This window comes from Oryctolagus cuniculus, chromosome 4 (assembly GCF_051225735.1).
Source record: "Oryctolagus cuniculus isolate XC-2025 breed Fujian yellow rabbit chromosome 4, ASM5122573v1, whole genome shotgun sequence".
NCBI lineage: Eukaryota > Metazoa > Chordata > Mammalia > Lagomorpha > Leporidae > Oryctolagus > Oryctolagus cuniculus.
In genome coordinates this window covers 132,578,405-132,591,769 of record NC_142870.1, presented here as the reverse complement: position 1 = coordinate 132,591,769, position 13,365 = coordinate 132,578,405, and the positions used below count along the sequence as shown (strand labels likewise).

Here is a 13,365-nt window from a genome sequence, read left to right as displayed (position 1 = left end):
TTGGGTACACAGTCTGTACCAAATTATGTGTTTAATTAGCTGCATTTCATCAGATGCCTTTATACCAGGGCTATCTCTTCTATATGACATATTTTTTCCACATAAAGTGAATAAAATAGTCACTGAAAACTTCATTTAGGAAATAAGACTATAATTTTACCTTCAGGATTCCTCATCTTAAATCTAAATTTTTTTCTCATAATGTTCTCTGTTTAAATTTTTATTTATTTATTTGAGAAGCAGAGAGTTAAAAGGAGTGACAGAGAACAACAGTACCCATCTGCCAATTCCCTCCCCAAATGTCCACAGTGGCTCCAAGTAGGGCCAAAGCTGGGAGCCAGGAACTCAATCCAGGTCTCTCAGGTGAGTGACAGGGACTCAGCTTGGGCCAACACCACGGCTTCCCAGAGTATGCACTAGCAGAAAGCTGAATCAGGAACCTCTGAACTGAACCCAGGTATTCCCATATGGAATGCAGACAACCCAACTGGCATCTTAACCACCAGGCCAAATGCCTACCCCTCACAGGGTTTCTCTTTTTAAATTGTATATGTGTATCTTATGTCTTTCATTCAATGTAAATTGAATTTTTAAGGCTTTAGCATCAAGTATCACAACTGACATCCTTAAACGGTACCAGAATACAACTAGCATTTCTATTGCTCTGTGCCAGGTGCTTAACGTGATGATTTTATTTAATTTCCCAACAACAGCACCAAACAGGTAAAATACACCACTATTTACAAAGAAGGAAACCAAGACTCAAAGAGATCAAGAGATTTCTCATGGTTTTCACCTAACGGCCACTTTTGGGTTGAAACTCAGGTCTGAGACCCAAGCACAAAGCCCTCCAAAAGGGACCAGAAGTCACTCAAATCTTCTAAAGCTGAAAGTGAACTGTTTGCCCTCTAACATATGGGAAATCGCAAACAACACTGACTCACAAGGATGAGTCGACAAAAGGAAGGTCTAATGCTCCTCCTAGTCTCACGTATGCCCCTACTTCCACTGCAAGGGAAAACTTTAGCAAGGGAGAAGAGGGAGGCTTAGCTCCACTGGGTACAGGTCCTTCCAAGAGCTGATCAGCCTCATTTAACAGTGCTGAAACCACAAGTCCCTAAGCAAGCTCCAGCACATGGGACACAGGGCCTTGGACCTGCGTACATGGATCACAGTCCACACATGTGGCTGCCAAACATCTTTCCAACACTGCCAAGCTTTCAATGACAGAGCTTCCTGGGCACCCCCACACACCCTGAATCCAAGGGCATTGGTAAGTATGGGTCATCTCAGGCTGTAGATGACCTGTGGATCTACAAGCTTCAGTTAAGCTACTGGACAGTTTGGTTACCAAAGAATTGTAAGACCACGTTGGAAAATAGCATTTGCTTGAAAGTCCACAGCTCCAAAAAGAATGGGTCCTCGGGGGTGCTTCACACAGATCCCTCCATTCAAATTCTACCCGTTCTCAGGGCACTGCTCAGACCTGGCCTCCTCGTGGGACTTTTCCATGCACACTCTCTTTCCCCGTCACTCCTGGAGTTTGAGCTGATGGCTTTGGAAAACTGCTCCTCACATAGGGTCATTCACAAGAATGCATCTAAACCCCTGGAAATCAGCCATTCTCACATGGGCTTGTTTATTATTTCCCAAAGCACTCAACACGGCTCTGCTGTAGTAAGACTGAGACTGACGCTGGCAGGCCGCTTCAGCAGGGCCTCCTGGGAGAGCAACGCCTGGGCGGAGTGACCATGGCCCAGAATTCGACATGCAGAAATGGAATTAGGAGTGAGCAGGCTCCACCAGATGACTGCATGTCAACCAGACTCACCGCGGGACTGATCCCCACAAGTGACGGCCGAATTATTCCTTTCCTCTGGGCTGATAGGAGTTTACAGTGGACTGGAGATTGTAGAGTAAGGTACATCTGGAGAGACAGCTATCATCCCAAGCAATTGTTAAAGTGGCAGGAATGCAAATAGGCAAGGAGAATAAACACTGTACACGCAGCAAGTGACATGGAAAACAACAAAACCAGCGCAGTGCCTTCCAGGAGTGATATTTCTGTCTTCATCCTGATTTTTTTTCTCTTGATTTGAAACAGTAGAGACCCCCCTGGAAGTTGTGAAGTGGAGGACTGTGTGCTCCCAGGGGTGAAGCTAAGGCCCCGAGGAGGGTCACCTGCTTCCAGGGTTCACGTCCTAAATATGGTCTTTCTGAATTCTTGTCCCAGGCTGGACTTTCCATGGAACACAAAGTCAGAGGGAAATAAAGCAGGGGAAATTGTCATCACCTAGAGGATGTGAAAGAGACACTTCTGTGATCAGATCTGTGGCACCCAGGATACTATGAAGACCCCAAGAATCAACTGGTGGGAAACTTTTTACTGACTGTACATTGAAGTCATTTAATTTCCAGAAACATATCATTCAATTGAGGAAACTAATAAAACTATTTAGTGAAATATAAAATGCTAAGGAAACTGCAGTGGTTATCATCCAGCTGTTAACCAGCTAAACTCCACTGATTCTACCAGTGGAGATGGAGTTTGTGATACAGGTTATAAAAAGAAGCCTAAACCTATAAAGCTAAGCATAACTGACAACAACAGCATGATTATGTGTAATTTTTTTTTATTTTTTTATTTTTTGACAGGCAGAGTGGACAGTGAGAGAGAGAGAGAGAAAGGTCTTCCTTTGCCGTTGGTTCACCCTCCAATGGCCGCCGCGGCCGGCGCGCTGCAGCCGGCGCACTGCGCTGATCCAATGGCAGGATCCAGGAGCCAGGTGCTTCTCCTGGTCTCCCATGGGGTGCAGGGCCCAAGCACTTGGGCCATCCTCCACTGCACTCCCTGGCCACAGCAGAGAGCTGGCCTGGAAGAAGGGCAACCGGGACAGAATCCAGCGCCCCAACCGGGACTAGAACCCGGTGTGCCGGCGCCGCTAGGCGGAGGATTAGCCTAGTGAGCCGCGGCGCCGGCTAGATTATGTGTAATTTTTAATGGACTTTATTTTTTAAAGCAGTTTTAGATTCATAGCAGAACTGCTGAGAAAGTGTCAAGTTCCCACATACTCCCTTTCCCACTCCCTACACCCACAGCCTCACCCACAACCAACATCCTGCACAGGTGCCTGCATTTATTAAAGTCAATGGGGCAACACTGACACATTATCACCTAAAGTTGATAGTTTAGATTATGGTTCTTTTGGTGTTGTACATTCTGTAGGTTTCATATTAAATTTTAAATTATAAAATGGCACCCCAAAATGAGATCATCTCCCAAAGATGTTCTTGTAGGTGCTCAAAAGCAACAGATTGTCACCGAGCCAACTGAAAGTCTTCCAAAATAATTGTCCTAGAACCCAACACAACCCCCAATCAGGTTAGGTCTTGATGCACCACAGGAATATGTATGAAGACAAGCAAAGGACTAGCTCACTGAGAAGTAGAGAATCTCATGGTTATTCCTAGTGGCACAGCCGGATCATCGCAAATCCTCACACTTCTAATTCATAAACCATTTAAGGGTTCTGTTTTTTAAAAAGATTTATTTGGGAGACAGTTCTGTGGCATAGAGGTTAAGCCACCACCTGCAGCGCCGGCAACGCAGGTGGTCACCGGTTCAAGTTGCGGCTGCTCCATTTCCAATCCAGCTCTCTGCTAATGTGCCTGGGAAAGCAGCAGAAAATGGCCCAAGTACTTAGGACCTACGTCCATACGGGAGACCCAGAAGATTCTGGCTCCTGGCTTCTGTCTGGCCCACTTCCAGCCATTGGGGTCACTGGGAAGTGAATCAGCAGATGGAAGACATTTCTGTCTCTCCATCTCTGTAACTCTTCCTCTCAAATAAATAAACAAGTCTTTTTTTAAAAGATTTATTTATTTATTTGCAAGTCAGAGTTACACAGAGAGAGGAGAGGCAGAGAGAGAGAGAGAGGTCTTCTATCCGATGGTTCACTCCCCAATTGGCCATAATGGCCAGAGCTGCACCGATCCAAAGCCAGGAGCCAAAAGCTTCCTCCGGGTCTCCCACACGGGTGCAGGGCCCCAAGGACTTGGGCCATCTTCCACTGCTTTCCCAGGCCACAGCAGGGCGCTGGATCAGAAGTGGAGCAGCCAGGTCTTGAACTGGCACCCATATGGGATGCTGGCGCCTCAGGCCAGGGCGTTAACCCATTGAGCCACAGCACCGGCCCCAATAAACAAGTCTTTAAAAAAAAAAAAAAAAGACTCTGAAGGTGTTTCATTTTTATAGTGCAACATAATTTACAAGTTCCTTGAGATGGGCAGACCAACAGAGAGAGGAGAGACAGAGAAAGAAATTTCCATCCTCTGCTTCACTCCCCAAAGGGCCACCATGGCCAGGACGGGGAACTCCATCCAGGTGTCTCATGTGGGTGGTTTGTCCCAGGTAGCTGCTGACACTGGTGAAGCAGGTGGAAACCCCTTCCACAACCTGGAGCCATTGCCAGAGAATCCCAGAGAGCAGCCGAGCCACAGGCAACCCACATGCAAAAGAGGAGTATTTACTGCTATAAACCCCCAGGCTTCTAAGACTGTTTGCTATGCAGCAAAAATTAACACATGGACTAAACATATAGCACCTGAAACTGTGATTGGCACACATCAATCATAATTATCTCAAGGAACCTTTAAATTGTATTGCACTATAAAAATGAAACACCTTCAGAGTCTTTGCTTAAAGATAATGGAAAGCATGGTCGGCGCCGTGGCTCAATAGGCTAATCCTCTGCCTAGTGGCGCTGGCACACCAGGTTCTAGTCCCGGTCAGGGCGCCGGATTCTGTCCTGGTTGCCCCTCTTCCAGGCCAGCTCTCTGCTGTGGCCCAGGAAGGCAGTGGAGGATTACTCAAGTCCTTGGGCCCTGCACCCCATGGGAGACCAGGAGAAGCACCTGGCTCCTGCCTTCGGATCAGCGTGGTGCACCGGCCGCAGCGCACCAGCCGTGGTGGCCATTGGAGGGTGAACCAACGGCAAAAGGAAGACCTTTCTCTCTGTCTGTCTCTCTCTCACTATCCACTCTGCCTGTCAAAAAAAAAAAAAAAAAAAGATAATGGAAAGTATAAAATGCTTTGTGTCCCTCAATATCAAAAAATACTGCCATTTTCATTTACCTATGTCAAATTAAACCTACTTTTAGTACCAGCTATTTGCTGCAAGAAGTCTTTTTCCATTCCCATCCCTTGTTTGCATAACACAAATCCTGAGACTTGGATAGTTCCAAAGAGAGGGGAAGAGCCAGATTTTCAGACAACTTATGGAAGTAATGCTGATTTCCAAAAGTGTTTTGTACCTTTCCTGGACACCTATGACCTCAAAATATGTGATTAACACATGCTGTCTAGATGGTTAGAGTCTCAGAGAGTAAATGCCACCCATTGTCTTAATTTATATTTGTATTCCTAATTACTTAAATTGGAATTAGAATTAAGAGGATTTTACAGGGCTATTTGGAAGGAATAGTAATTTTGAAAAAAAAAAATGGGAGATGGTCTATCACCATTTTAATTTAATGTATCCTTAAAAAATGTAATCAGAGTAGTGCAAAAATACAGAAGAGAATTTGTCTTAAGTGATATACAAGTTTGTGCATATGCAATTAAGTATATAAAGTGTATTGAAAACCATTCAAAGAAGAGCATCATTCTTTGAGGGGCAATTTGGCAACACTTATCAAGAGCCATAAAGGGTTTACATGCAAAGACCTTGTAATCTCATTCTTAGGAATAAATCTAAACCAATAAGTCTTTTAATGGTATATTTATAAAGACATTATAGCCATCTCTAGTAATGAGAAGTAAAAAATAATCTAAACATTCTATAATAAGAAGTATTTAGTTAGTTTGGGCATATAATTTTTTGAGAAAATTATGCAATATATTAAAAATAAGCATTGGAGAACCATTAAAAACTGAACAAATGAAAAGAAAACTCAAAATAATGTGAACTAAAAAACCATAGTGCAAAAATGTGGCCTGTGGCTGAAAAGTAAAAATGGAACACAGAAAAAGAGCTTGAGTGTAACATTTTATATTTCACATTTTTATTAATCTTAGGAACACCTTTTGTAAAAATAAAATCATCAAACAAAACTATATGTTGCTTTGTACTGGAAAAAAAAATGTAAGTGCCTAAATATTATAGTAGAGTGTGGTCGGATCCACCTCTAGGTCTCACAAGAAAAGTGAGCAGGCTGGTATTTGTTCTCACCCCAAGATCATCCAGACACCAAGAAAGCTATGAGAAATCCCTGGGATAAAGTCAGGGTTGTGGAAGGGGCCGGCACTGTGGCATAGCAGGTAAAGCTGCAGCCTGCAGTGCCGGCATCCCATATGGGCGCCGGTTGGAGACCCGGCTGCTCTACTTCCAATCCGGCTTGCTCTCTGCTTATGGCCTGGGATAGCAGCAAAGATGGCCCAAATCCTTGGGCCCCTGCACTCATGCGGGAGACCCTGAAGAAGCTCTTGGCTCCTGGCTTCAGATCAGCTCAGCTCTGGCCATTGCAGCCATCTGGGGAGTAAACCAGATGGAAGATATCTCTCTCTGTCTCTCTCTCTCAAAGAAATAAATAAAATCAAAAACCGGAAAACAAAAATGAAGAGCCAAATGAATATCTGGATTCCAGTTCTATCAGAAGAAAAAATATTGACACCAATAATTCTGTATCAGCTTAACTGTATCACTATAAGACAAAAAATAGATTAAAAAGAGTAATGAATAGCCGGCGCCGTGGCTCAATAGGCTAATCCTCCGCCTAGCGGCGCTGGCACACCGGGTTCTAGTCCCGGTAGGGGCGCCGGATTCTGTCCTGGTTGCCCCTCTTCCAGGCCAGCTCTCTGCTGTGGCCAGGGAGTGCAGTGGAGGATGGCCCAAGTGCTTGGGCCCTGCACCCCATGGGAGACCAGGAGAAGCACCTGGCTCCTGCCTTCGGATCAGCGCCGTACATCGGCTGCAGCGCACCGGCCACGACGGCCATTGGAGAGTGAACCAATGGCAAAAGGAAGACCTTTCTCTCTGTCTCTCTCTCTCATTGTCCACTCTGCCTGTCAAAAAAAAAAAAAAAAGAGTAATGAAGATATTTTAAAATTCTAATAGTTAAAATAAAAAGCTCTAAAATGAGAGATATTTATAAAGAACATCACTAGGGAAGAAATTAGGAAAGGCAAGGAAGTGAGAACTAAAACTCAGTGGTTGTAAAAATGAGAACCAAAGTGTTAAAAATCCAAATGATAAGAATCACAGAAAGAGGAAATTTTTTTAAAAGAGGAAGAAATAATGTAGACAATGTCCCAAATTTTTAAAGAGATGGAAGGCCCTGAACTGAATAGCCTCCAAAGAGGAGAAAGAAAGAAAGAAAAAAATCCACACATTATACTAAAATTGAGGAATAAATTTTGTTTAAAAGACAAAAAGAAAATTCTAAAAGCAGCAAAAAAAATTAAAAAAGGCAAAGGAGGAGGAAGAGGAGAAAATGCATATCAAGCAAACATCAATCAAATTACTCAAAAACAAAGTTGGGGTAGGCATTTACCCCAGTGGTTAACAAGCATGCAACCCTGGGGCCTGAGCCGTGACATAGAAAGTTAAGGCTCTGCCTGTAGCACCAGCATCCCATATGGGCACTGGTTCGAGTCCTGACTGCTCCACTTCTGATCCAGCTCCCTGCTCATTGTATGGCCCAGGTGCTTGGGCCCCTGTACCCATGTGAGAGACCCAGATGAAGCTCCTGACTCCTGGCTTCAGCCTGGCCCTCCTCTGGCTGTTGCAGCCATTTGGAGAGTAAACCAGCAGATGGAAGATATTCTCTCTCGCTCATCTCTCTCTCTCTCTCCTCTCTCTATTTCTGCCTTTCAAATGAATGAATAAATCTTTAAAAAAAAATGCTTCCCACACTACAGTTCCTGGTTTCATTGCCAGCTCTGCCTCTGGACTCCTATTAGTGCAGAGTCTGGGAGGCAGTGGTAATGACCTGAATACAGTCCCAGGCTCCAGGCTTTAACCCTGGCCCAGCCCTGGCCATCACAGGGCATTTGGGTAGTGAATCAGCAAATGGGAGATGTATCTGTCTCCCTGCTTCTCAAATTAAAAAAAAATATTTTAAACATTAACATTTCAATTTAGCAGGAAAGAACAACTTCCTCATTTAACAAATGAATAAATGATACCAGAAAACTGCTCTCCATTCAGAAAAAAAAAAAAAAAAAAGCTGACAACAAGAGAACACTGTGTACTGTGGAAGTAGAATTTCCAAAGTATTGGAGGAAAATAACTTACAGTTTAGACCCAAGTTTCAGTAAAATCCAAGGGTTGGATAGTCACAGGCATTTAAGGTCTAATAAGATTTGCCATGCAAAGGCCCATGTTGAAACAGTGTGGGATAAAATTCTTTAAAAAAGGGCTAAACCGGGATCAGCACTGTGGCATAGTGGGTATGAGTGCTGGTTCTTTCCCGGCTGCTCCACTTACAATCCAGCTTCCTGCTAATAGCCTGGGAAAAGCAGTGGCCCTTGCCACCCACATGGGGGACCTGGGTAAAACTCCTGGCTCCTAGCTCCTGGCTTGTGGTCATTTGGAGAGTGAACCAGCAGATGAAGACCGACTCTCTCTCTCTCTCTCTCTCTCTCTCTCTTTCTCTGTAACTCTACCTTTCAAATAAATAAAATAAATCTTTACAAAAAATACAAATCAAAGAGACCAAATACCTTGGTAGAATTGGTTGCTCTCTTGAAGACAGAGAAAAATAGACAGAGACAGTCATAAGCAAGACTCTCCTCTTGTAATAGCCCCTAAAGACAGGTTCAGATAGGATCAGTGCATGGAAGGTTGGTTTCTCATAAGGGATTGAGAACATTCTAAACAGTAGAGTCCACCAAACCAGACAGGGAACTTTGCAACAGTTCTTTGCAAGAGAAGGTTGTTGCCCCAGAGTGCATATTAACTACCTCACTTAGCACACTGCTTAATCCAGTTGACTCAAAATTTTCACAACACGATTTTATCAAGAAAGGGAGCAATACTTTCATGTACATTCTGGTATATATGGTACTTATTTCATTGTGGATTAATAAACAATTCCTGGATTAGAATGCTGAACAGACACACCATTAGTGTAAGGGCAAAGAAAGGAAGTCAGTCAAAAGATAGAGACATGCCAGGCTGTGGCATAGCACACAAAGCTGCCGCCTGCAGTGCCCACATCCCATATGATTGCCAGTTCAACTACTGGCTGCTCCACTTCTGATCCAGCTCCTTACTAATGTGCCTAGGAAAGCAGCAGAAGATGGCTCAAGTGCTTGGGCCCCTGCACCCACATGGGAGACCTGGAAGAAGCTCCTGGCTTCAGATCAGCCCAACTCCAGGCATTCCAGCCATCTAGGGAGTGAACCAGTAGAAGGAAGACCTCTCTGTCTCTGCCTATCTGTAACTCTGCCTTTCAAATAAGTAAATCTTTAAAAAGATATAGACAGGGAAAAAAATAAAAACAAATAATAAAGTACCCAACGTGCGTGTGGCAGGGGGCAGGTGGGGAAGAACCACCAGTGAGATCCTGAGGTCAGGCTCACAAGACCATCCCTGCCCTGGGCCCCCAGTGCCCACAGGGTCATCCCAGCCCAGCACAGCCATGATCAAGGTTATCCTCATCTTCAACAACCATGCGCAGCATTGACTCTACCAGCCCTACAGTGAAAAGACAAACAGCAAGTCATCGGGGAGATGTTCCATTTGGTATCTAAAAGAGATGACCATGTAATTTCCTAGAATGAAGATTATTAGAGGACCTGACAACAAACTGATTTGTAGACATTATGCAATGTCACATTTTGTCTTCTCTGTGGATTCTTTAGAAAGTAAACTTGCATTTTAGATCTAATTCAAGTGTTTGTGAAAGCATTAGACCAGTGTTTTGAAAACTTCTGTGAGCCAGATTTGATTTTCCATGTAGACAAGGTTCACAATATTCTTGCAGAAATGGTGATGGGGGGAATGATGTGAGAGACCAACATAAATGAGATTGTTACACAGCTGATGTGCAGAATAAACTGGAGAGATCAGAGGCTGGCTCAGCAGAAGCCCAGCCCGTGTTGTAAAGAATATGAATCTTCCTGAGATCCCAAGAAATATTAACATTTTTGAGATCAGTATAAAAGTGCCAAAATATACCCTCTTTTAAATAAAAAAAATTAAAAGACCACTCCCAGGTAAAATCCAGGAGGAAAAGTCATCTAAGTCTACCAATCAATGGTTTACCAAAAATAGAAGAGGAGAAGCTTAAGTTTCACTCTTTGATTTGAGTCCAGGAATTGGATAGAAGTAGTATAAAATCAGTTTGGAAATTCAACATTGCTTTTCTTGCTTGGTGATTTTAAAGAAATTGTGTAATTCCATTGTGATTTTCTTTCTTTCCTGCCCTGCATTCCTGGGCCGTCTCCCAAGGCATGCCTCTGTGCATTGGCCACCCCACTGTGTCCAACAGTGTTGAGGCTGTTTCCTTAATGATGTAGCATTCAGATATCTGTGTTTGTGTGGCCCACAAGTTCTTTCTGCTCTTTGTCACCATTGTTATTTAAAAAATCAAGTATGTATTGACTGAAAATGTTATGACCTTTTTCTCTTAGTTTAAGTAGAATCTAAGGTAACTGGACTTATAACACCTCTTTCTGTTTATTTGATATCTAGCAATAACTTTTTATGACCCTCTGATTCAACAAAGTAAATAAAAGTATATTTTATCTGTTAAAAAATAAAATAAACATACCCAAATATATTAATAATTAGAATAAATGAATATGAACCAAATTTTCAAGGATAAAATTACAATTTATTTTTATGATAATCTAAACTATGCTGCTTATAAAAGACTTTCTTACTTAAAATATAAAACACACAAAGGTTAAAAATACAAGCATATGGGGCTGCCACAGTGGCATAGCAGGTAAAAGCCTGCAGTGCCAGCATCCCATATGGGCACCAGTTCCAGTCCCAGCTGTTTCACTTCCAATCCAACTCTTTGCTATGGCCTGAGAAAGCAGTGGAAGATGGCCCAAGTCCTTGGGCCCCTGTACCTGTGTGGGAAACCCAGAAGAAGCTCCTGGCTCCTGCCTTCTGATTGGCATAGCTCTGGCTATTGAGGCCATCTGGGGAGTGAACCAGCAGATGGAAGACCTCTCTCTCTCTCTCTCCCTCTCTCTCTCTCTCTCTCTCTCTCTGCCTCTGTCTCTCTGTAACTCTGCCTTTCAAATAAAATGAATAAATCTTTAAAAAAATAAATAAATAAAATAAAAGGATATAACATAAGATGCCAGGCAAATAAAACAAAACAAACAAACAAAAAAAGTTGTAGCTATACTAATATAAAAAACAAAGGCTGGGGTCAGCATTGTGGTACAGCAGGTTAAGCCTCCACTTACTACACCAACATCCCATATCAGAGAACTGGTTTGAGTCCCAGCTGCTCTGCTTCCAATCTAGCTACCTGCTAATGCACTTGAGAAAACAGCAGATGCTGACTTAATTACTTATACCCCCTGCCACCCCTGTGAGAGACCCAGATGGCGTTTCTGGTTCCTAGTTTTAGCCTGGCCTAGCTTTGGCTGTTGAACCCATTTGGGAAGTGAACCAGCAGATGAAAGATCTCTTTCTCTCTTTCTTTCTTTCTTTCTTTCTCTCTCTCTCTCTCTCTCTCTCTCTCTGCGCTTCCTCTCCCTCTCCGTCGCTCTGATTTCAGATGAATAAATAAATCTTTTTTTAAAAAAGGGAAAAGAAATAAAGGTTCAGGTACAACATATGAGGGACATTGTACACAGCATTAAGGACAGATAAATCAATTCACAACCTAATTCACTTCTTTATGAACATAAAGTAATTTTAAATATGTGATTAACCAATAATCACTTTAGTGTATATGAAGTCAATTTTATTGAATGTGCATGGATGGCATAATAAATCTACTACCATAGTAAGAGACTTCAACATACCTCTCTCCATTATTGACAACTCAAAATGAAAAAAAAAAAAAAGAAGCAGAGATACACAGATCGGAACAACACAATCAGAAAGCTTAACCTAACAAATATATATTGAATTCTGCATCCAACAACCAAAATATCATTCTCAAATATGTATGACTATATATGAACACCTACCATAAAGAAAGCCTCAACAATTTTATCGCCACCCCACCCCACCCCCGCCAAAAAAAGGTATGCAGGGGCCAGTGTTGTGGTACAACAGGTGAAGTCGCAGTTTGTGACCCTGGCATCCCATATTAGGGCTGTGGTTCCAGTCTCAGCTGCTCCACTTCCCTATCAGTTCCCTGCTAATGTGCCTGGGAAAGCAGCAAATGATGGCTCAAGTACTTAGGCTCTTGCCACCCATGTGGGAGACCTGGATGGAGTTCCAGGCTCCTGGCCTTGGGCTGGCCCAGCTCCAGCTGTTGTGGCTATTTGAGGAGCGAACCAGTGGATAAAAGATCTCTCTCTTTCTCAAACAAATAAGTTGCTTAAAAAAAGGGGAAAAAAGTTCATACCAGTCCACAGCAGCAAAAAAATAGAAACATCACAAATCTCCATCCACAGGAAAATGGATACTGAGCAGATCATGGCTTGTGCACGCAGCAGTCAAATCTGATGAACTAGACAGGGACAGGCTGCCATGGGCAGCCTCAGGCAAAATGGTACTAACATGAAAAAGGAAACCCTCTAAGGAGAATTTGGCATGAAAATCTGGCAAAGATAAAAACAAGTAAAATACAAGTTACATAGGAACAGAGATGCAATTAATCTACATATCACCCCCCACAAAAAAAAAGGTTTCAATTTCCAGGAAGCTGGAGCAGGTACACACTTTTCCCTATTCCTCTAACCAAGTACAAGACACCCTGGATATATAGCAAACATCAGAAGGCTCTGAACAATGGAGAGGCTAACACAGGCAGGCTAGGGACATGGAGACCCAAGGAAGGACCTGGGGGTGACTGCCAGGATTTCTTTTATTTTGTCATATAGACAAGGCAAATCTTCACTGGATCAAGACACTGTGATTTGGGTGTTTATTAAGACAGCATAGTCTAGCCTACCCTGAATAACATAGATGCTACAGAAAGACCTCCTGCCCCCAGAAGCTGCAAAGTTGCAATAGTGAAGACTGGAACTGGCAATTCATTGGCAAACCCTAGGAGAAGTGGTCACTGTTAGCAGAGCCCTTGAACTGGGTTGAGAAACACTGTTATCAGTGGTTAAGCCGTGAATGAGCTGGCACTGGATCACAGCAAACCCGATGGCTGAAAAGAAGGCAGCAAGATGCTCTGCCCCTCCCCACTGTCTGTCCTGGCTCAGAAATGCCAAGA

General features: G+C 43.2%; 1 pseudogene; it reads left to right on the top strand.

The window, feature by feature from the left end:
- The first annotated feature begins 9,642 nt into the window (after window positions 1–9,642).
- Window positions 9,643–10,195, top strand: LOC100356208 (AP-3 complex subunit sigma-1-like; annotated as a pseudogene).
- Window positions 10,196–13,365: the final 3,170 nt, after the last annotated feature.